General features: G+C 41.9%; 2 long non-coding RNA genes across 4 annotated transcripts; both read right to left on the bottom strand.

Annotated features, from left to right (window-relative positions):
- Positions 1–1,799: 1,799 nt before the first annotated feature.
- LOC311134398 lies at positions 1,800–2,724 on the bottom strand. Its single transcript, XR_014613688.1, has 3 exons — positions 2,642–2,724; positions 2,202–2,427; positions 1,800–2,091 (listed from the first exon to the last, which is right to left on the bottom strand). It is a non-coding gene; the product is annotated as an uncharacterized lncRNA (long non-coding RNA).
- A 640-nt stretch (positions 2,725–3,364) lies between these two features.
- Positions 3,365–22,431, bottom strand: LOC311134364. Of its 3 annotated transcripts, XR_014613682.1 has the most exons (4): positions 21,878–22,431; positions 5,978–6,094; positions 4,263–4,530; positions 3,365–4,186 (listed from the first exon to the last, which is right to left on the bottom strand). It is a non-coding gene; the product is annotated as an uncharacterized lncRNA (long non-coding RNA). The 3 variants fall into 3 exon arrangements; XR_014613681.1 differs by having other exon boundaries at positions 3,365–4,530; XR_014613683.1 differs by lacking the exon at positions 5,978–6,094 and having other exon boundaries at positions 3,365–4,530.
- Positions 22,432–22,758: the final 327 nt, after the last annotated feature.

Here is a 22,758-nt window from a genome sequence, read left to right as displayed (position 1 = left end):
TTGATCCAGAAAAGTGAGCATATGGCCGGTGTTGTACGGACCCAGTGTGGCATTGTGATGGAGGACCCCGTTTTGAGTGATGGCAACACACATAGTTATATTACCCCCACGCTGTCCAGGGATATTGGTAATTGCCCTCTGTCCTATTACATTTCTTCCGCGGCGCCTGGTTTTGGTGAAGTTGAAGCCAACCTCATCCACATAAATAAATGAATGGCGAATTACATGGGCATCCATCTCCAATACTCTCTGTAACAGGCAAAATGATATACAGATGAGTAAATATGGTATGTCTGAAGTACTGGAAGTAGTGTTGCACACATACCTCTACAAAGTCATGTCGCAGATTCTTGACTGTCAGAGTTTCTCTCAAATGGCACCTTGTAAAGTTGTTTCATCGTCACTTGGTGCCGTTGGAGGATGCGTTGTATGGTCGACAGGTTTACAGCATTGATGTTGTTAAATATGGTGTCATTATTCAAGATATGCTCTCTTATCTCTCGAATCCTAATTGCATTGTTGGCCAAAACCATATTTATAGTTGCAGTCTCTTGTACATCTGTAAACAAGCGTCCTCGTCCTCCATGAGGTCTTTGCCTTTCCACTCTGTACAGAATTCAAACACAGTATGTGTTCAGCATAGGAACTGTAAACAATGTACACAAAAATGTAGTACAGCATGATAACCAACCTCATTCATTCAATGCAGTGCAGTAAATTGATGGCTTTGAGTTACAAATGTTTATGCAATACTATGCAGTCATACGTATTTTACAGTACATTAGTGTAATGCTAAAATAGTCATTCGATAGTTGCATATCTGTTCTCATTTCTGAAGGTTTGGATTATGGACGCCACTGTAAATAGACTCTCAGTCCAGCCTCTCTCATGGTCAAACTGTGGTTGATCACATGATCAACAAGTGTTGCCCTATTTTTATCAGAGATGGCTCTCCTTCCTTCTCTTCTTTGCCCTCGTCCTCCTCTTCCTCTTCCTCTTCCTCTTCCTCTTCCTCTTCCTCTTCCTCTTCCTCTTCCTCTTCCTCCTCCTCCTCCTCCTCCTCCTCCTTCTCTTCCAACTCTTCGTCTTCAAAACAGGTCATCTGACCTTTGACCTATTTATAGGCCTATACTACAGTAAAGCAGTGATTGGTTAGTGATCAGTTAAGCAATTAGTGTTTGCAAATGTGAGGAGTGTGTGTGTGACCTGGTGAATAAGTGTAGCATTTTGATTGGTTGTGTTTGGAAAAGGAAAGCAAGTCACTTCCTGTTAGATTGTTGTGCTTTAGGTAGAAAATTGTGTGTAGTGTTTTGAAAAAAGTGTTTTATGCAATTGACAACTGAGTCAAAGGCTGAGAAATAGCTTATGGTTTTGGAGATTTGGTGTGTAGTTTTGCACTTTGAGTGAGAGGTTTCAAAAATCGTGTAACATGAAAAGATTTTGTGTGTAAGCAGTTGGAAAAAACTGTAATGTGCACTGTCCCTGTAAAAATAAATAAACTCAAACTCAAACTCAAACATCACAAGATACATTTTCTCTTGCCAAACATCGAGGGAAGTATCTCCTAGCATGGCGTATCTAACCTTGGACAGAGGCAACCTCTATGTCCCCATATGCGTCCTCCATTGCCTGGAGAAGCGGCATGCGGGCATAGGGTTGGCAATCATACACTTTCCAGCGCCAGGCTGAGAAGAATTCCTCTATGGGATTTAGAAAAGGTTAATATGGGGGTAGGTACAAAACTACAAATTGTGGATGGGTGGCAAACCAGTTTTGGACCAGAACAGCCCGGTGAAAACTAACATTGTCCCATATAACCACAAATCTAGCAGGCTCCTGATCTGGATCAGGGACAAGCATTGTGTAAATTGCATCCAGAAAAGTGAGGATATGGCCGGTGTTGTAAGGACCCAGTGTGGCATTTTTGAGTGATGGCAGCACACATAGTTATATTACCCCCACACTGTCCAGGGACATTGGTAATTGCCCTCTGTCCTATTACATTTATTCCGCAGCGCCTGGTTTTGGTGAGGTTGAAGCCAACCTCATCCACATAAATAAATGTACATGGGCATCCATCTCCAATACTCTCTGTAACAGACAAAAGGATATACAGATGAGTAAATATGGTGTTGCATACATACCTCTACAAAGTCATGTCGCAGATTCTTGACTCTGTCAGAGTTTCTCTCAAATGGCACCTTGTAAAGTTGTTTCATCGTCACTTGGTGCCATTGGAGGATGCGTTGTATGGTCGACAGGCTTACAGCATTGATGTTGTTAAATATGGTGTCATTATTCAAGATATGCTCTCTTATCTCTCAAATCCTAATTGCATTGTTGGCCAAAACCATATTTATAATTGCAGTCTCTTGTACATCTGTAAACAAGCGTCCTCGTCCTCCATGATGTCTTTGCCTTTCCACTCTGTACAGAATTCAAACACAGTATGTGTTCAGTATAGGAACTGTAAACAATGTACACAAAAATGTAGTACAGCATGATAATCAACCTCATTCATTCAATGCAGTGCAGTAAATGGATGGCTTAGAGTTACAAATGTTTATGCAATACTATGCAGTCATACGTATTTTACAGTACATTACTGTAATGCTAAAATAGTAATTAGATAGTTGCATACCTGTTCTCATTTCTGAAGGTTCGAATTATGGACGCCACTGTAAATCGACTCAAGTTGGGCTGGACTCTCAGTCCAGCCTCTCTCATGGTCAAACCGTGGTTGATCACATGATCAACAAGTGTTGCCCTAATCTCATCAGAGATGGCTCTCCTTCCTTCTCTTCTTTGCCCTCGTCCTCTTCTTCCTCTTCCTCTTCCTCTTCCTCTTCCTGTACCTCCTACTCCTCCTCTTCCAACTATTCGTCTTTGAATTTGTCCTCGTTGTTGTCCCCTGCCTCTCCCTCCTACTCCTCTTGCTCTCTGTCCATTGTTGGCATCCATTGTTCAAAACAGTCCTATACTACAGTAAAGCAGTGATTGGTTAGTGATCAGTTACAGTTTTTTCCAACTGCTTACACACGTTTTCAAAACTATGTCTCCTTTTTTCAAAACTCTACACACAATTCCCAAAACTGCACACACAAAATGCAAAATGCCTCACATCTCCTTCAAAATGTAACACTGCATTCAAAATGCCATAAACACATGTCAGAATGATGCATTTGCTTCAAATGGCAAACACTTCTTTCATAATAGTACATTTTTGGATATACCATGTAAACACTGTTGTTCTAAATCTGAAGCTCTTTGGTCTTTCATAGGCTTAAATCTACATTTCAACACAATGTTCTACAGTGAAAGTAATCTGCTGAGAGGGGTAACAAGTACACTGTAAACACCAATGCAATGTAGAAACAGAAAATATTTATTAGGCCAAACATTACTGTCGTATACAGTAGCATACAACAAAACCATAAACATATGTAAACCAAAAGTATTCTTTAGAATACAGTAAAGAACACAATTGTGTGTGTGGGGTCCCGGGGGGCAGTCCAGGAATTGGTAGGGTGCTAAGCTACGCTTCATCTCTTCGCCGGGCTGGGTCTGGCCACAATACTTCGTCCACATCACAAGATACGTTTTCTCTTGCCAAACATCGAGGGAAGTATCTCCTAGCATGGCGTATCCAACCTTGGACAGAGGCAACCTCTATGTCCCCACATGCGTCCTCCATTGCCTGGAGAAGCGGCATGCGGGCATAGGGTTGGCGATCATACACTTTCCAGCGCCAGGCTGAGAAGAATTCCTCTATGGGATTTAGAAAATGTGAATATGGGGGTAGGTACAAAACTACAAATTGTGGATGGGTGGCAAACCAGTTTTGGACCAGAACAGCCCGGTGAAAACTAACATTGTCCCATATAACCACAAATCTAGCAGGCTCCTGATCTGGATCAGGGACAAGCGTTGTGTAAATTGCATCCAGAAAAGTGAGCATATGGCCGGTGTTGTACGGACCCAGTGTGGCATTGTGATGGAGGATCCCGTTTTGCGTGATGGCAGCACACATAGTTATATTACCCCCACGCTGTCCAGGGACATTGGTAATTGCCTTCTGTCCTATTACATTTCTTCCGCGGCGCCTGGTTTTGGTGAGGTTGAAGCCAACCTCATCCACATAAATAAATTCATGGCGAATTACATGGGCATCCATCTCCAATACTCTCTGTAACAGACAAAAGGATATACAGATGAGTAAATATGGTTTGTCTGAAGTACTGGAAGTAGTGTTGCATACATACCTCTACAAAGTCATGTCGCAGATTCTTTCTCTCAAATGGCACCTTGTAAAGTTGTTTCATCATCACTTGGTGCCGTTGGAGGATGCGTTGTATGGTCGACAGGCTTACAGCATTGATGTTGTTAAATATGGTGTCGTTATTCAAGATATGCTCTCTTATCTCTCGAATCCTAATTGCATTGTTGGCCAAAACCATATTTATAATTGCAGTCTCTTGTACATCTGTAAACAAGCGTCCTCGTCCTCCATGATGTCTTTGCCTTTCCACTCTGTACAGAATTCAAACACAGTATGTGTTCAGCTTAGGAACTGTAAACAATGTACAACAAAATGTAGTACAGCATGATAACCAACCTCATTCATTCAATGTAGTGCAGTAAATGGATGGCTTAGAGTTACAAATGTTTATGCAATACTATGCAGTCATACGTATTTTACAGTACATTACTGTAATGATAAAATAGTCATTAGATAGTTGCATATCTGTTCAATTTTCTGAAGGTTCGAATTATGGACGCCACTGTAAATCGACTCAAGTTGGGCTGGACTCTCAGTCCAGCCTCTCTCATGTTCAAACTGTGGTTGATCAGATGATCAACAAGTGTTGCCCTAATCTCATCAGAGATGGCTCTCCTTCCTTCTCTTCTTTGCCCTCGTCCTCTTCCTCTTCCTCCTCCTATTCCTCCTCCTCCTCCTCTACCAACTCTTCGTCTTTGAATTTGTCCTCGTTGTTGTCCCCTGCCTCTCCCTCCTACTCCTCTTGCTCTCTGTCCATTGTTGGCATCCATTGTTCAAAACAGGTAATCTGACCTTTGACCTATTTATAGGCCTATACTACAGTAAAGCAGTGATTGGTTAGTGATCAGTTAAGCAATTAGTGTTTGCACATGTGAGGAGTGTGTGTGTGACCTGGTGAATAAGTGTAGCATTTTGATTGGTTGTGTTTGGAAAAGGAAAGCAAGTCACTTCCTGTTAGATTTTTGTGTTTTAGGTAGAGAATTGTGAGTAGTGTTTTGAAAAAAAGTGTTTTATGCAATTGACAACTGAGTCAAAGGCTGAGAAATAGCTTATGGTTTTGGAGATTTGGTGTGTAGTTTTGCACTTTGAGTGAGAGGTTTCAAAAATCGTGTGACATGAAAAGATTTTGTGTGTAAGCAGTTGGAAAAAACTGTAACACTCTGTAAATCGCTGCCATACATTGTTATTATAATTTGTATGATTTTATACACCACAGATATAATTCATAAAGGATTTTTTATTATTAATACCCGGACAGGTTTATTAGATGTTTATTTGGTTGAATGAAAACTTGCACGTGCCGTGGCGGTGCATAGAACAGTGCTTTACGTGTGTGTGGTACTTTTAATTGCATGGCGTGTTATATGATTATGTAGCATAGTGAATGGGTAGAGAGTCATTATCGGATGAAGCGGCTAAAGTTATGCATGCCATTGCCATTTCGGTAATCTCATCCACCAGCCGGCTCTTTCTCTACAATTGAGCCTGGGAACGAGTTTACCATCTTGGTAACACTTTATTTGAACTGTACGTCATAACGGCTTCAATTGGAGTTAGGGTATGATTAGGTGTTAGGGTATGATTAGGTGTTAGGGTATGATTAGGTGTTAGGGTATGATTAGGTGTTAGGCTCAGAATACATCATACCCTATGTTTATGTGGTCTGATGATATCCAATGACTTCAAATGTGTATTTACCTTTGCACTGCCAAAGGAGCAGTTGTGGTTGAAATCAGAACACATGATTTGCATTGGACAGCTGTCATCGGAATATAGCACTTTCTTTTGTTCAGTAAATTGGATTTTCTCAGACAGCTAGAGAAAGGGACAGAGGAAGAGAGAGGGGGAGAGAGGGAGATATTAGGGGTAGAAGGAGAGAGAGAGCAGTTGTGGTTGTAGTTTACAATGACATCCCCAGCTGTCCTGTGGTGTAGTGTGTACTGGGGGGGGGGGGTGCTAGTTTACAATGACATCCCCAGCTGTCCTGTGGTGTAGTGTGTACTGGGGAGGGTGCTAGTTTACAATGACATCCCCAGCTGTCCTGTGGTGTAGTGTGTACTGGGGAGGGTGCTAGTTTACAATGAATTCCAAAATGAGCTAAGCATGTGGTCATATAATGATCATAATATTACGTAATATTACAATGTTGTTCATATGGGAGTGGATTTGGCCACCCATACTCATGACTTTTTCTCAAGACTTTATGTATATAGGATAAGATCATTGAAATAATATGCAAAATAGGCAAGTACTGTGAAATTGACGTCAGTCCAAAATGTGTATATTTCGTAAATGAAAACGGGTAGGGATTTGGAGTTGATGTGTTGCACCAATCACTTACAATACTTGCTTATTACAAATGTTACTACAATGTTACGTTGTAGTACTTGTGAAACTTTGGTATTTTCAAGTCAAGAGTCATATATCACACAGCTGGCAAGGACTGCAATGCTGTGACACGCAATCAATAAAGCAATAAAGAAAATCACTGTTTCTCATTTCATTTCTGTAGGAATTCTGATATTTCAGCAGTCTTCAATGACATCCGCTCTCATTCAAGTTTGTCCTATGAGACTTCTATGTTTGAGAGGCTTGGGTCTTAGCCAGTTAGGTGAGGGAAGAGATCACATTGAGAAACTAAGTAGAACAATGCAAAGCAGGATTGTGTTATACCTGGCAACGCGACTTCTCTATTCTCTATAGACAAGATAGATTTTCCAGTTAAGAGCACAAAGGAAGCGTGAGGGTATTTGCTGTCATTGGCAACAAAGTCTTTCTCCTCACTCCTCAGATAAAATACCAGATGGAGTTTCAATATAAAAGGCAGAAATTAATGCGAACACAGAGTATTATAGCAGGATTTTATGGTGCAGGTCTAGTAAATGTAAGGAAAGAAACAATAATTCCTGCATTGTAAAAGATACATTGACCTGATCTTTTGTGTTTTTATTAAAATATTATGTTATTTCTCCAAATTAATAGAGAATTTTAAAAATAGTAACTTCATGCATAATGTATTTTACCTTAACACCAATTTTTTTTTTTTTTTACATCGGATGACTTCCAGGAATTGTGTACAGATCCTTGTGACATGGGGCTGTGCATTATTATGCTGAAACATTAGGTGATAGTGTGTTTCCACTGGTTTGTGGCCAAGGTCACTGCAGTCTCTGGGAGAGCAAGTTTACCTCAGAACCAGATGATAAGGCCAGCAGGGTTCTGAGAATTAGCTCATTGCGATGAAAACCGCTAACACAAATACTTTTCCGCTAACCAGAATCCCTATTGGGCAGGGTCCTATCTGCCCAATATCAATACACTTTGGGGGTCCTTTCAGTCAGATACTGTATATTGAATTTGTAGTGCTCAGTGATTTTTCAGGTCGGTTCAGTTCTGGTTAGATTATTAAAAAATAATCACAGTTTTCGTGATTTTGATTTTTAAATGCATTATGAAATAGAGCTTTTTAATGGAAATTCCAAAGCCAAAAATAGTGAGCATTCAATTGTCAAAATATTCCATTGTCTCTGTCAGGTCCACATTGACATAGACATCGAAAGAGAAATAGGAAATGACTATGAAATAATTAAATATTTCAGTTGTGTGTATTACTTTATTATTTTTAATTCCTTAAAGTCACCATCTCATCTGCCAGCCAAACCCATCTCATCTGCCAGCCAAACCCCATATTGTACTGTCTGTCTTTAGTCTTCCTATTTAGCTAGCCTGCCTAAGTAGCCTATGCTACAGAGTTGTCTGACAAATTCATTTTACAAGTTCTTCAAAGTAGATAAGGCATACTTTCATGAACTGTCTCTGTCTCTCTCGCCATTGTGTTGTATACCACAGGAGGTATAAGCCCACAGAAACACATTGGGCTTATTTTTGGCGAGAGTGAAACCTCTTGCTTCGCCTCTTCCTCTCTGATCCATCTCAGTCCGAGCCGGAAAAAAATGGCACAATGGATTATGGGATTTTTGTTAATTACCATGTTTCTGAGTTGAACTAGGTTGGATTGCTTAATGAAAACTACAACTCCCTTCAGCCCAGTGTCCCACATAGTTCTTGACTTGATTTCTGTTGTGAATTGTTTGATTTCTCTCTAGACAAATGGCGCATTGGGCTCACAAAAAAAAAAAACTAAATGGAATTCAAGTAACTGAACCGACGTCAGTCAATTAGTTGTTTAATAATCTGAAAAAACCCAAAATGCTGGTTAATCGCTCAGCACTATGAATTTATAATGGATTTTTACTTCATAAGCTGTTTTTGTATGATATTTACTAACCTAACATATGGAATTGTTTAAGATAGTATTATCATGGACCATCTAGCTATTTGTTTTTGTATTTTAGGACCTCTGTAGGTATCCGAAACAAAAAAATATTTGATGAAACATTGAATTTGGCCTTACTACTATTAGCCCATATAAATGTATTGAATAAACCTCAGAAGATCCTCCCTAGTCTTATTAACATCGCTCTTGGCTCGGCCCCCGTCCACCGCACAAGCTAATGGCCGACATCGGCAGATTTAGTGGTTTGAGACAAATCCAATGCAAGGCCCCGGAAGTCTCTATCTATAAAACACTGCGATTTCTGCGAGGGCGCGAACATAGACTCTTGATTGATAACTGGAGCCTGGCGTTTGTTAAAGAAGTCTGTGTCTATTTTCCAGCCTGTGTTATTCTCAGTGTTTACACCACAAGGGGTGTGTGTGTTGTTTGTGTGTGTGTGTGTGTGTGTGTGTGTGTGTGTGTGTGTGTTTGCCCGCATATCTCTGTGTGGTGTGACATGAGGGCGTCAACAAGCCCCTGTCCCGCTTCACAGCTCCCTTATCAGCTGACATGGGATGCCTTCTCACGAAAGTCTCACATGTTGGCACACTCTTTCCTGTTTCCATGATGCCAGTCAGTCTGGGGGATTAAAGTAGGACTGGCACGGACAAGAAGGGTTTATGACATCAAAGAGTGCAAAGACTTTGAAAAGTATCTGTAAGTGTGACGAGTACTGAGGATACAAAGAGGCAGGACGCAGACGCAGGAATCAACAATGTAAAGGTTTACTTAACACTGAGCAAGAAAACAACAAAGAGCCAGTACACGACATGACACTAACAATCACACACAACACAACACTGAACAGTCCAGGGCTATATAGGGGTGGTGATGAGATGATGAGGGTGCGTTGGGTTTCCATTTCGGTGTTGCCGAGGTGGTTCGCTCAGACCGGTGGCTCAGTAGACCGGCGAATCAGGGCGCCGGAGGGGAGCAACGGGAGGAGACGTGACAGTAAGTAATTCTCCCTCGTGTTGTCATCAGGAAGTTACAATTGTAGATAACTTACAGAGACAATAGCACTAATGTCCCTGAAAAGATAAACACTGACAACTTGTTGACCCTGATCATTTCAGAATGTCACTTCTTAGAAGATCTTCAAAGAGCTGTGATCAAATTTATTTCTGAACTGCAACACATCAAGACAGAAAATCCTGACAAATAGTCATAACAGAATGAGACAAAGGCAATGTTCGTGGAGATCGTTGTGGCGGCTCTAGTGTAAATTACCTGTAAAAGTCAAGTTCAGGGCGATGTCTCCACTGTGTGGTTTGTTTCAATCCCGGTTCTATTCACATCAGAATCAGACCAAGGTCGGGATTAAATCCGAAGCACATTGTAGAGTGCTTGACCTTTTAAAAGTAATTTACGTCAATGCGATTTCTGCGAACAGCAGGAGCATTGACTTTAAAAGGCGTTCTACTAAACGCTTTGGATTTAATCCCAGCCCTAACTTCTGCAGAGCTTCAGGAAACTAGCTCAGGTTCCTCAGCTGTTTCCCAATGCGGGCTTAGAGGAGAACAATCCACAGAGGCCTCTTGTGTCAGCTTCCTGAGTAGCCCCATAATGTACCATAAATCTCTCTTCTCTTAACACACTGGGCCCATACTTGCGAACATTAGAAAAAGTTTCCATTTAAACTTCTTCTCTCTCTCAAAACACGCATCAGCAAATTAAAATCGTGGACGTAGTTGCACGTAATAAAACGCTACGTTAGCTGTTCCCATGACATAACCTGGCATGAAGCATCGTTGACTAGGCTACTAACTTTACACAAAATTCAAAAGCAATGTTTTCACATTTATGAAGAAATAGCATGAAATTTGCTTATCCATTTTACACACATCCATATGCTTGTACGGGAACAAGATAAAGGAGGTCCATACAACATATACGTTTAAGTCGAAGAGCCTTATGATCTTGTCAAATAGCTGTCATGTAGCTCCAGTACAATCGCTGCCAGGTGGCATAGGCCTACAGTAGCAGTGAGTTTGAACCCCCCTCACGTCAAGCTTTTTTGTTAAGTAAAAAACGGTTCACTGCTGGTCCTTGATGCTCGATTCAAATAATAATGTGATGAAGTGGATGATTCTAATAACGCATATGAAACGTTATACATTGAAGTGTAGGTCTTCACATCAATGTCATATATGTAGGCCTAATAAACTTGATTATTAGAACTGTGCTTGTCTACATGTCTGAAGAAAGATGCAACTCCTCATTAAATGTGTTCTTAATCTTCATTTTCAATGTGTTGGCTGCACTTCCCCTCGCAACACACTAACACAATAAATCTACATTTCAAAGGAAACAACAATATCTCACCTGGGATTTGAAGTTGCCACAAATGGCAGAAGTTACTAGGAGCCAGGCTTGTTACACTGTCATTCAGTTGAAATGTAGTGTGTGTTTTAGTAACTTTGATTAGCAGATGGTGTCGTTGGACTTTTGTTAAGGATGCTCTCATGGAAAAGTGTTCTATCACATCCAACTACATGAACATTTTAAATTGGCTTGTGCAGAACTTGTTACCGGACATAATCACTGCCATCTGGTCAGGTTAGCATAGGGCTAAATGTGGCACTTCCAAACAGATCCTTCAACATTGGATACATGGCGTTCCAGCTGTGGACACTTCTAAACAGATCCTTCAACATTGGATACATGGCGTTCCAGCTGTGGACACTTCTAAACAGCTCCTTTGATATACAGTGACAGTAAAACAATGGTTTTGTGTTTCAATGATTCATTACTGCTGGCAATTATTTGCATGTGCCTCAAAAACGAGTTAGCAACATTCCAAACATAACTGTCGGCCCCACAATAACAACTTCAAGCCAATAGTGCTATTACAACTCATTAAAGTCTCAACTGCTTAGTACAGTCAGTGCCTTCCTCCACTTACGCTCATCAGTATGTATCAGGAACATTCTTAATGTCTTCTGGGCAGGTCTCACCTTACCTAACAATGGTGTTTTTGAGCATCAGTAAGCCCCGCCCCCATTTTTGTGTAGTTCATCTGTTCAGTGTAACAGTGTCACCATAGTGACCGTGTAGGGTTGTAAACAGAGAGACATTCTGAAGGGGGAATAAGAAGCTTATGTAAGACACTGTAAAAGAAGGGAGAAGGAAGGGGTTGCACTGCTGCCCTAAGACAACACATAGGGTTACTGTGAGGAGGGGCCGTGTTGGATAACAGCTTAGTGGTTAAAGGTCAGCGAGCGTAGCAGCGGTGACATGATGGGGTATTAAACAAGATCCCCCTGTCATATTTTTTATCCATGGTTTTATTCATTTTTAGTTAATTTATACTGGGACTGAAGTGCATAACACATATGCATCTCAGCCTGAAGCAATAACCCCTCTAAGTTCTCTCTCTACATCTCAACTCTGTCATATCATATTTTAGCACCGCTGCCATGTGAGGTGGAAGGGCGCTGGCTGCTGTCGCCTCCCTGTTTCACCCTATAAGTCTTTAGGGCTTCCGGGTAAGTTAATCAATCACCAGTTAGAATGGGCCTTTTTTTTCTCCCAGTTCACTCCAGGACTGTGGCCATTATGGTAATGATTTTGGTGTTTCCCAGTAAGGCCCCCAGACCCAGGGGCGCAACTTTCACTGGGGACAGGGCATGTCCCCCCTCCCCCCCCCCCCCCCCCCCCTCACATTCTGAAATTGCATTTTTGTCCCCCCCCAGTTTTATCATTGGAATGTGATACAAAACGAGACAACGGTGTGCTTTAGGACCATGTGGATGCCTCCGAGCGGTCGGGTAGGCTGTTTGGAGTGTTTATCTGACTGGATAAAAATCAAAAGTTATGTCCCCCCCACTTCTAAAACCAAAGTTGCGCCCCTGCCCAGACCTACTCCAGTTGGGCCCCAGAGCCCAGCCATTGGTCAATGAGAGCGGAAAAGCCAGCTAGCCTAGCTAGCCCTTCTGAGTCACAACAAAGTGTTAACTATCACTAACACTTACAGCTAATGAGAAGCAAATCGTGTGGACGGGCTAAGGGGAGGGGGGAGCCTTATTTTTATTAAAGGGCCTTATTAGTGGTGTTAGGGTAAAATGTAATCAATGTTTGTTCCTCTTTTATGAGAACTGTTAAGATCGCTTGTGTTGTCTTTCCCTGCTACTGTTAGTACCTGGAAATAATCTCAATTAGGTAATGCATGTCACAAGTTGATTGGTTGTCTTAGTGTTTTGAATGTGGGTTTCATTTGTGTGTTATGGAGCATAAGTCTGAGGAAAAGCTAGATGTAGATTAATGCTAAGTGATAGTTCAGGAAAATTACATAATTGAGATATTTGTTTTCTTACCTTAAAGCAGTCTATGGATAAGGAATGACTGCAATCCATTTATAACTAGTTTTGTTATAGCCACTGCCAACAAATCCTAATATTAGGTAAGGAAACAATATCTAAATATGCAATTTCGCTGAACGATCCCTTTAATGTCAAAACATTAACATGAAGGTTCCAGACAATTCCAATACAAATGAGGAGAAAGATGCAACCCAGATATTGTCGAGTCATCCTCCATATTGTCTCAGGAGAACGCAGGGATAGAAGAATAACCACACCTCGGGGGTGTGGGGTGGAGTATTCTCTCACTATTATTTTTACTGTAGAGAATGAAAACTACTGTTGGACTCCAGCTGGACTTTAAGTACACACGTTATGGTTTCAGAGACCAAAAACACATTCCTGGTGCTTTATGTAACTTTCACTCTATTATGGTTATGATGACCATTTGTGTTCCTTTCCTGGAAAGGAATCCTGGAAAGGAAAGCCTTTTAATGGAATGGTATTTCTAGAATACCCAGTACTGAAAAGGACTGCATGTCTGTCTCCAGGGTCTAAATATAGTATGACACATAAACAGCCACACATAAACACATATAAACATACACTCACGCAGATACACGCACACACACACACACACACACACTACCAAGGACACTTGGGTGGAGAGAAAGAGACCCTTGAGGCATAAGTAAATGGCATAGCTACAGTAAATGAACACATCTCAGCCTGTAAGGTGCTCTGTGTGTGTGTGTGGTTTAGTTTTACTATTCTTGTGGGGACCAAAAGATACACAGATAGTAAAACAAGGACAATTTGGAAAAGAGGGTGTTAATTGAATGTTTTAAGTGTCCCTATACTTCTGTTATTACGGTGCTATCACTCTGTTATTAGTGCAGCTGCGCAGAAGTTTCCCTCTCTGTTGGACCGGGCCTGAGAGTAATGGCAACTATGTACCGTTGAGATACGGTGAAGCAAACGTTGTTAAACTGGAACCTAGTCGTTGTGTCATTTGGAATTAACAGTGGGGACATTTCGCCAGTCCCAACAAGGAAAAAGGCTATTTTAGGCTTAGGGGTTAGGTTTAGGGTTAGGGTTACAATTAGAGTTAGGAGTTAGGGTTAGGTTTAGCTTTAGGGTTCAGGATCAGGTTTGGGTTTAAGGTTAGGGTTAAGGTTAGGTTAAGGTTTAGGGAAAAAATGATTTTAAATGGGAATACATTCTTTGGTCCCGACAAGGATAGTAAAACAAACGTGTGTGTCACGTCTACTCCCGCTCCCCCTCTCCGGTGCTCAAGGTCACTAGCTCACTCATCATTACGCACACCTGCCACCATCATTACGCACACCTGCGCTAAATTATGGGACACTCCATCACGTCATTGATTACCTCCCCTATATCTGTCACTCCCTCAGGTTCATTCCCTAGTCAGCATTGGTGTTGTTTCTCATGTCCAGACGCTGTTCTTGGTTTGTTCTATGTTTATTTATTATTAAAGCCTCACTCTGTACTTGCTTCTCGTCTCCCAGCGTCTGCGTTACAGTGTGTGTGTGTAGAGAGGCACTAGCTCAGCTGTATACAAACAGTGTGATGAATAAATCAAATCAAATCAAATCAAATTTTATTGGTCACATGCGCCGAATACAACAGGTGCAGACATTACAGTGAAATGCTTACTTACAGCCCTTAACCAACAGTGCATTTATTTTAAACAAAAAAGTAAGAATAAAACAACAACAAAAAAGTGTTGAGAAAAAAAGAGCAGAAGTAAAAATAAAGTGACAGTAGGGAGGCTATATATACAATAGAATAAAGTGACAGTAGGGAGGCTATATATACAGGGGGGTACCGTTGCATAGTCAATGTGCGGGGGCACCGGCTAGTTGAGGTAGTTGAGGTAATATGTACATGTGGGTAGAGTTAAAGTGACTATGCATAAATACTTAACAGAGTAGCAGCAGCGTAAAAAGTATGGGGTGGGGGGGCAGTGCAAATAGTCCGGGTAGCCATGATTAGCTGTTCAGGAGTCTTATGGCTTGGGGGTAGAAGCTGTTGAGAAGTCTTTTGGACCTAGACTTGGCACTCCGGTACCGCTTGCCGTGCGGTAGCAGAGAGAACAGTCTATGACTAGGGTGACTGGAGTCTTTGACAATTTTGAGGGCCTTCCTCTGACACCGCCTGGTATAGAGGTCCTGGATGGCAGGGAGCTTTGCCCCTGTGATGTACTGGGCCGTACGCACTACCCTCTGTAGTGCCTTGCGGTCAGAGGCCAAGCAGTTGCCATACCAGGCGGTGATGCAACCAGTCAGGATGCTCTCGATGGTGCAGCTGTAGAATTTTTTGAGGATCTGAGGACCCATGCCAAATCTTTTTAGTCTCCTGAGGGGGAATAGGCTTTGTCGTGCCCTCTTCACGACTGTCTTGGTGTGTTTGGACCATGATAGTTCGTTGGTGATGTGGACACCAAGGAACTTGAAGCTCTCAACCTGTTCCACTACAGCCCCGTCGATGAGAATGGGGGCGTGCTCAGTCCTCTTTTATTTCCTGTAGTCCACAATCATCTCCTTTGTCTTGGTCACGTTGAGGGAGAGGTTGTTGTCCTGGCACCACACGGCCAGATCTCTGACCTCCTCCCTATAGGCTGTCTCATCATTGTCGGTGATCAGGCCTACCACTGTTGTGTCGTCGGCAAACTTAATGATGGTGTTGGAGTCGTGCCTGGCCATGCAGTCATGGGTGAACAGAGAGTACAGGAGGGGACTGAGCACGCACCCCTGAGGGGCCCCCGTGTTGAGGATCAGTGTGGCAGATGTGTTGTTACCTACCCTAAACTTCATTTAGGTTAAATATAAATACGTGTATAAATAAATGCAGGTTTAGGTAATATTTTTCAATAGAATAGATTCACACAATATCGCACTATACATTGTAGTGTATGGTTTTGCTATAAGTCTAAGTGACTGACAGAGTGAAATATGACAGCTCCTCAGTGTATGGTTCCTCTGGGCCGCGTGACCATGGGCAGAGGGAGGGACCCTATGAGATCCTCTTCTCCTAATACACCTCAGGTCCGGCTGTGGTCCTCGGGGCCAAACTCTTATCTAATTTTCCCCTAACTTCGGACACTCTCTAGCGGTTGGAGGACTAAATCACCTCGGAGTCCAACATTTAAATGAACTGGAAAATAACTAATTGTTAACCCTTTAGCTAACATTTTTACGACACCAATAATCACAAAACATTGATGGCTTGATCACAAGATAACACTGCTGAAGGTAATATATTTCTTAAACGCTGTTGAATATGCCTATAATACGGGGTTCCACGCTACAAACCTAGGTCCGACTATAGTTCTCGGGGCCAAACTCTTTTCCCTCTCCACAGTCTTCCAACAGCAGCTGGGACCATAACTTCTGCATCTTTATTCCCTTACTCATTTCAGTTTGGTTTTGAAATACGGCAACTGTGGCTTCAAAGATATCCCAAGCCAGACTGAGGCTACAGGGGTTGCAACTCTCTGAAACCTGCTTGTAACCTCACAGCTAATTGTGGTTCCCAGAACGCTGTGCGGAAGTTATTTTTCTAATAACTAAAGGAAAACCTTGAGGAAACGTTGTGTTTGTTGGGCTATGCCTATTTTAACCAAACTCCCCTCTACATCCTACCCGATCACACCCGTCTTCCTTACCCTTATTTTATAAGTGTCCTTTCTGGTAGCCATATGCTGAAACTATCCACAAAGGAATATAGCAAAGCGAACTAACTGAAAGTCAACTTTAGCTCAGTACAGTGTAATAACAAAGCCTTTTTGAGATCTTCCAATTAAAACAGTCTCTGTAATATTGGTTTGTAGACTCATTGAATTTCTCAACGTTATGTAAGCTTGGCTCTACTTTGCGGAGACGCGACGATGGTTGATGTATTTCAGACCCAGGCCTCTTTCAGACCTCTTGGAGTCCAAAGTCTGCCTAAGGGGAACATTGTAGCGGTGCATATTCATTTCAAAACCCACTGTACCGAAGAAGAAATGTAAAAACAACCAATTAATCATTGATTCAGATACAAGGTTAAAGATCTTCTCAGACTGGTCCTGCCACGTCTCCGTGGTTACAGAACCAAGCAGCTCTGCTTTTAGTGAAGGCAGCCAAGCTGCTCCAGAACAAGAAGTCGGAGGTCTGGCTCAATGATAGTGGTGGTGAGTACCCTCCGGTACGCCTCATTGATAATTGCTACGTAGCTCTGCATTTGCATTAAGTGCTAATAGACCGCGAGAGGCTAACATTTTTTGAGCCATGCAGGCCTCCGTCCATCCATCTGGGAGATAGATATAACCCAGTCCATAAACAAGCCATAGCTTCTCCTACCCGTTCTGTTTGCAGATAGTGTACATGTAGGCTACTGTGTAAGTAATACGGGGATAACTCCACTGAGCCTTCCAATAGACTTAGAGGAGCTTCTGCCATATTGCTTAGACTAATCCAAATCCTTCAGATCTGCATTGAAGGGGAAGACTTTTAGGGAAAAGGGTTCATAAAAAGGTTCCTCCGCTGTTCCTGTAAGATAACCCTTTTAGGTTCCAGGTAGAAATAACCCTTTTAACCCAACAAACTCTTTAAGAACCCTTTCATAAAAAAGTTCAACCTGAAACCAAAAAGGGTTCTCCTCTTTTTCTAAGTGTGTAGGGATTAAGGACTGTTCTCGGGCCTGGCCACTGTAGTGAAGTTTGGTGGCGAGGAAAAGGAGAGGTTTGGCGGAATGAGTCACGGCCAAATGACTGGGAAAACCTTGATTGTTACAGTACTACGGGTCAACCTCCCCTCCAGGAATCATCTAGAAATTAAACCCTTGATCGTTACAATACTACGGGTCAACCTCGCCTTCAGGAATCATCTAGGAATGTAACTCTTGATCGTTACAATACTACGGGTCAACCTCACCTCCAGGAATCATCTAGGAATGTAACCCATGAGCTTTAGAGTACTGTGGGTCAACCTCACCTCCAGGAATCATCTAGGAATGTAACCCATGAGCTTTAGAGTACTGTGGGTCAACCTCACCTCCAGGAACCATCTAGGAATGTGCTGTAATCATTAACACCAAGCGGAAACCTTGGAGGAGAGCCGCCAGTTTCATGAATGAATGTATGGATATGTACACAGGCTCTCATACACACCTACACCGCCGCACGTGGCAACTACCTTGGAGCAGCAGGATTGCACAGATGCCTTTTCATGTGATAGGCGGAGGTTTGTTATCTAATTCCGCGATCTGCCCAGATGTTTGTTTGTGTTGGAGTGGTCACCTTGTCGTTGCACCACTAATAGCGAAGCCCCGAGGGCCCTCTCTCTCCCAGACAGGCCTCTCTGTCCTGCAGAGAAGCACTCTCCTGTTCACCCTTATCTGCAACCTGAACTGGAAGCCAGTTACTCTGCTCTGCACTGACTATGAATTGTTGCTTTAAAAACAACAACTAAATTAACCCTGGTCAGGAGGGGGATGGAAACCAAACTGTCAGACTGCTTGTCAGAGTTTGTTTTCACGAAAACAGAGTACTCACTGTACACTGTGTGTAGGGGTTACTGTGTCGCCGTGGATGTGTTTTGTCATGGAAACGCGGGTATGAGGTCATGTCTTCTTGTCGCTGCATGGGCAGATGTCCGTGAGTGAGGGACAGGTCTGAGATGAGTGTATACCGTATTTGTAGAGGGTAAACAAAGCCAGTATGAACAAGAAGATATTACATATCTGTCATTCAAAATGTAAATGAGCCTTGGATCACCAACCCAGAGTAAAGAAATATTACATGACACAAGACTTTTAACAAGCATGCCTCTGTCCATTTTCAACGATTACCTACATTCCAACTAAACAAAATGTCTACTCTGACTCATAACTGGAGTTGGTTATCACCAGGGACAGTCCTTCATTTGAACTTCATAGACCTGTCATGTTGGTCATTGAGCGTGATGGTTATAACTACATTACCAATGACCGGCCCCTTTGGTTAGGTGTTGTCATAGCACCACTGCTCGTACATGAAAAACGACAGTGCTTGATGAGACTGAGAGGAGTACTGTACGGTACTGTATAGGCCTGAAGCTGGAGCAGAGAAGGTAGACTGGAATGACTGGAGCTTTAAACACAAACACATATAACAGCCAGCTTTCCCCAATACTTATCAGGGATGTGTTAGAGAGTACACTAGGGACAGTTTGTCTTTTAAATGTTATGGTAGCTTTCACATTGTGATTACACGGCCAACATTGCATTAATATGAAGCATAATTGACCGAAGACACTCAAAACAGTTTTCAGTTCTATTGTAGCACTGAGACACCAGTGAAACCATAATGATATACAGTACATAGGATTTTATAGGCTCTATTGTCGGCTGGCGTTAAGGCAGCGCTAGTGTCAAACGCACATTAGTTTGCAATTTCGTCATGTAAAAACTGTCGCACTGGCATTTTCCAGCACTAACGCCAGGTTCGACAATTTACCTGTCTAACATCAGCACGCTTGCACTCAGATAGGAGGGGTGGAAATATTTGAGGCGTGTCCTTAAAAACATGATCAAAAGTGCTAATTTCTGGCAGCGCTGGTAGTGATATTTGAGCTGTAACGCAGTTGGTTATGGCATGAATTTTAACAGCGGAAATGCAGCCTATCCAGCCGTGACGCACACTGCCCATATGCGCATGGAACAATATGTTATTTTGGTGCCTGTATACTTTAGAGCCGTATTTAGAAACATAAAACACTAATTTGTTTCCCTATTTCATTTTAAACCAAGCATAGCCTCCCCTCCTCTCAATGAAGGCTGTTATTTTTGTCCTGCTCAATGAAATCAAGTAGGCTAGTCAAGACCGTCGATAAAGTGTTTGGCTAGTGAGACCGCTTGGAAATAAATCTTCATCACCAAATCTTTATTAAAAGATCAAGTTTGAGAGGAGCAAAACAGTGTGCTGACATTCCCTTTCTATATATGTATTGTAGGCAGGCCTACATTATTGTAGCCATGCTTTGGAGGTGCGTTACATTCTTTCCATGATGTAGGCTACATGTGTCCATGCCCATCATGAAACGAGAGATGAGAACCTCGGTGCATACCGGTGAACCGCATATTTATAAGTTATTTCCCTGTAACAATTGCTTGTTTTCCGTTTCATATGTTCAAAACCCAAACCTTTCCTTATCCTAGGCCTACCCTACAATGCGTCGTGTATTTTTCATCGTGACGATATTATGATATCATTACATTTTACAAGTATTTATTGTTGTTATTGTTAAAAAAAAAAAGGATTGCTTGATTTTCGTTTAATTTTTAATAGTCCTGGTTTTATGATAAGAACGTCCATGGCACGCATGCAATGCAACTTCTAGAGAAGTGCGACTGCGATCTGTAAGATGGTTCTATGATGTTTATAAAACATATTTTGGAGCAGTATAACGGTGAGTGGACATTCTCCCGTTCTCTTTATATTGGATCTTTGTCCAGCTACTGTGAAAAGTGTGGATGTGCGTAAAACCCTCCATTGTCTGCGTTGTTTTAATATTATATGCCCATGGGAAGCAATTATGGTGCCTGTAAGTGTATTTAGACAGCTTATTTAAAACAAGTTATTTCTTTTTGTTTAACATTTGATTAGAATTATTTGCTCTCTTTTTAGGCCTTATCAATAATGAATTGAATCTTGCTTATTGACAACGTTTGGCATGCTCGGCCATAATGCAATTTACAGTAGGCCTAGCCCCTATATCAATGCTATATATATATTTCCACATTGAAGCCATGCAATTACTTAGAACAATGTGGACTGCAAACAGGTTCAAGTTAACATACTGTATTTAGCAAAGATAGGATAGGTCTACATTTTGTTATTTAGTTTCTGTAAGCTATTTAACAAACTATAACGGACTAACATTGGAATTGGAGTTGATTTCAAGGCAATACATAATAAAATACCGTAAATAAATACAACTTGAAGCAATCGCATATTTAGCAATGGAGCGCGTTCTGATTGGCCAGTGAGGGGCCAAGTATCGACACACCCACAACTTATTTTCATCAAAACCCTGCCCTTCCGCGCCACTGTCAGCACTGCGCCAATAATATTTGGTTGTGAAAATAGCAAACATATTTCTGACCCCTCCATCCTGAACCTACAGCGCTACCGCCAGCGCTTAGATTTAGCATTGCGTTAGGTTTGTTGAAATAGACAACGTTTGGCTTCAATGTGGAATTTTATACATAGCATTCACACTGATATAGAGACCTACTGTAAATTGCATTATGGCTGAGCATGCCAAACATTGTCAATAAGCAAGATTAAATTCATTATTGAGGGTGGAACTTTACTTTGCCATTATAGCATAGGCTACGTCTCATAATGCCCAGACATGTTTTCTCAGAAACTGCACATTTTGTGCTTTAACTTTGATTGCTGTCTGATATTTCGAAACAAATCAGTCAACTCCTGTTGGTCTGAGGGAAAATAAACAGCAATTTCTGTGGATTTCTTAAACACGGTTTGTTTTTTCCGCATACTCATACACACTTGACCTAGCAGCACAAGCAATGAGGATTTGCCCTCTGGAATGAAAATGACTCATGGTTTGTGCCTTTTTTGTATTCCGGCATAAAACTTTAAGTGCTGGGTAGAAACAAAATATGCACTGACTGCAGCAGTTGGGAATCCTCCATGATTTTTCCTTTAGAGTTTGATATGAGTAAGCCAGCATTGAGTTAGCCAGGATTTGAGTTAGCCAGAATTGAGTAAGCAAGGCTTGAGTTCACTTGCCTGGCTTATGGTGAGTGAGGTGAGCATGGAATGAGATTCTGGAAATATTTTGCAACTGAAATAGTGCTTAATTTCAAATACAATGTCAATCATGTACCACAGTAAAGTTGCTTTGAATAGAGCAAAAATAAATCCCTATCATAGAATAAAAAGCAACTCACAATGAACTGTATTTTCCCTGTGAAATGCCTGCTCAGTATTCACATCCATACGATACACACATTCCACCAGCAGGCCAAGTTGCCATACATCCACTGGGTTGCTTTCATCCGAGCACAGCGAGCGGAGACAAATTGACATCAAATGTAGTCCTCTTTTTTCCTCTCCTTGCCTTTGGTTTTTACTAAGTACTTCTAGAGGAGGCTTGTGAATGGCTGTGGACGTCCAAAAGAGGAGGCTTGTGAATGGCTGTGGGCGTCCAGATGAGGAGGCTTGTGAATGGCTGTGGGCGTCCAGAAGAGGCGGCTTGTGATTGGCTGTGGACATCCAAAAGAGGAGGCTTGTGAACGGCTGTGTACGTCCAAAAGAGGAGGCTTGTGAATGGCTGTGAACGTCCAGAAGGATCAAATGTATGACTATGGGAGTTAGCCGAGTTAAGTTTGGTGCTCATATGCAGCAGGCTCACAACAGATCCATGTGGTACTCCATCTATACTGGACTCTGCACCGGATGGATAAGGGATTGAGTCCCAGCCTTAGGGACTCATGTTCTAGCTGTTGACGTACAGCAGGTTACGGCACAATGTTCTCAAATAAACAGACCATACTCTCAACTGACACAGTCATTTTTTAGACTGCAATCTACAGTAATGGCAAAGGTTATCAGTGCTTGCAATACTCAACTTCCCAATAGTTTTAACTTTGCAATGCCATCCATTCAAATCAATGAACTTGAAATGGTGTAGTTCATTACTTTTTAGATAGTAAACACGATAAGGTCGAGTAGAGATTAGTTAAAAGGTGAAGTACCGGTATCAGATAAGAGTGAGTAGAGACGCCCTGCTGCCTAGGAGAAACAGCATCTGTAAAATCCTGAGCAAGGA

This window comes from Coregonus lavaretus (assembly GCF_964263955.1).
Source record: "Coregonus lavaretus genome assembly, chromosome: 8".
Classification (NCBI taxonomy): Eukaryota; Metazoa; Chordata; class Actinopteri; order Salmoniformes; family Salmonidae; genus Coregonus; species Coregonus lavaretus.
This window is presented reverse-complemented; position numbering and strand designations above follow the sequence as displayed.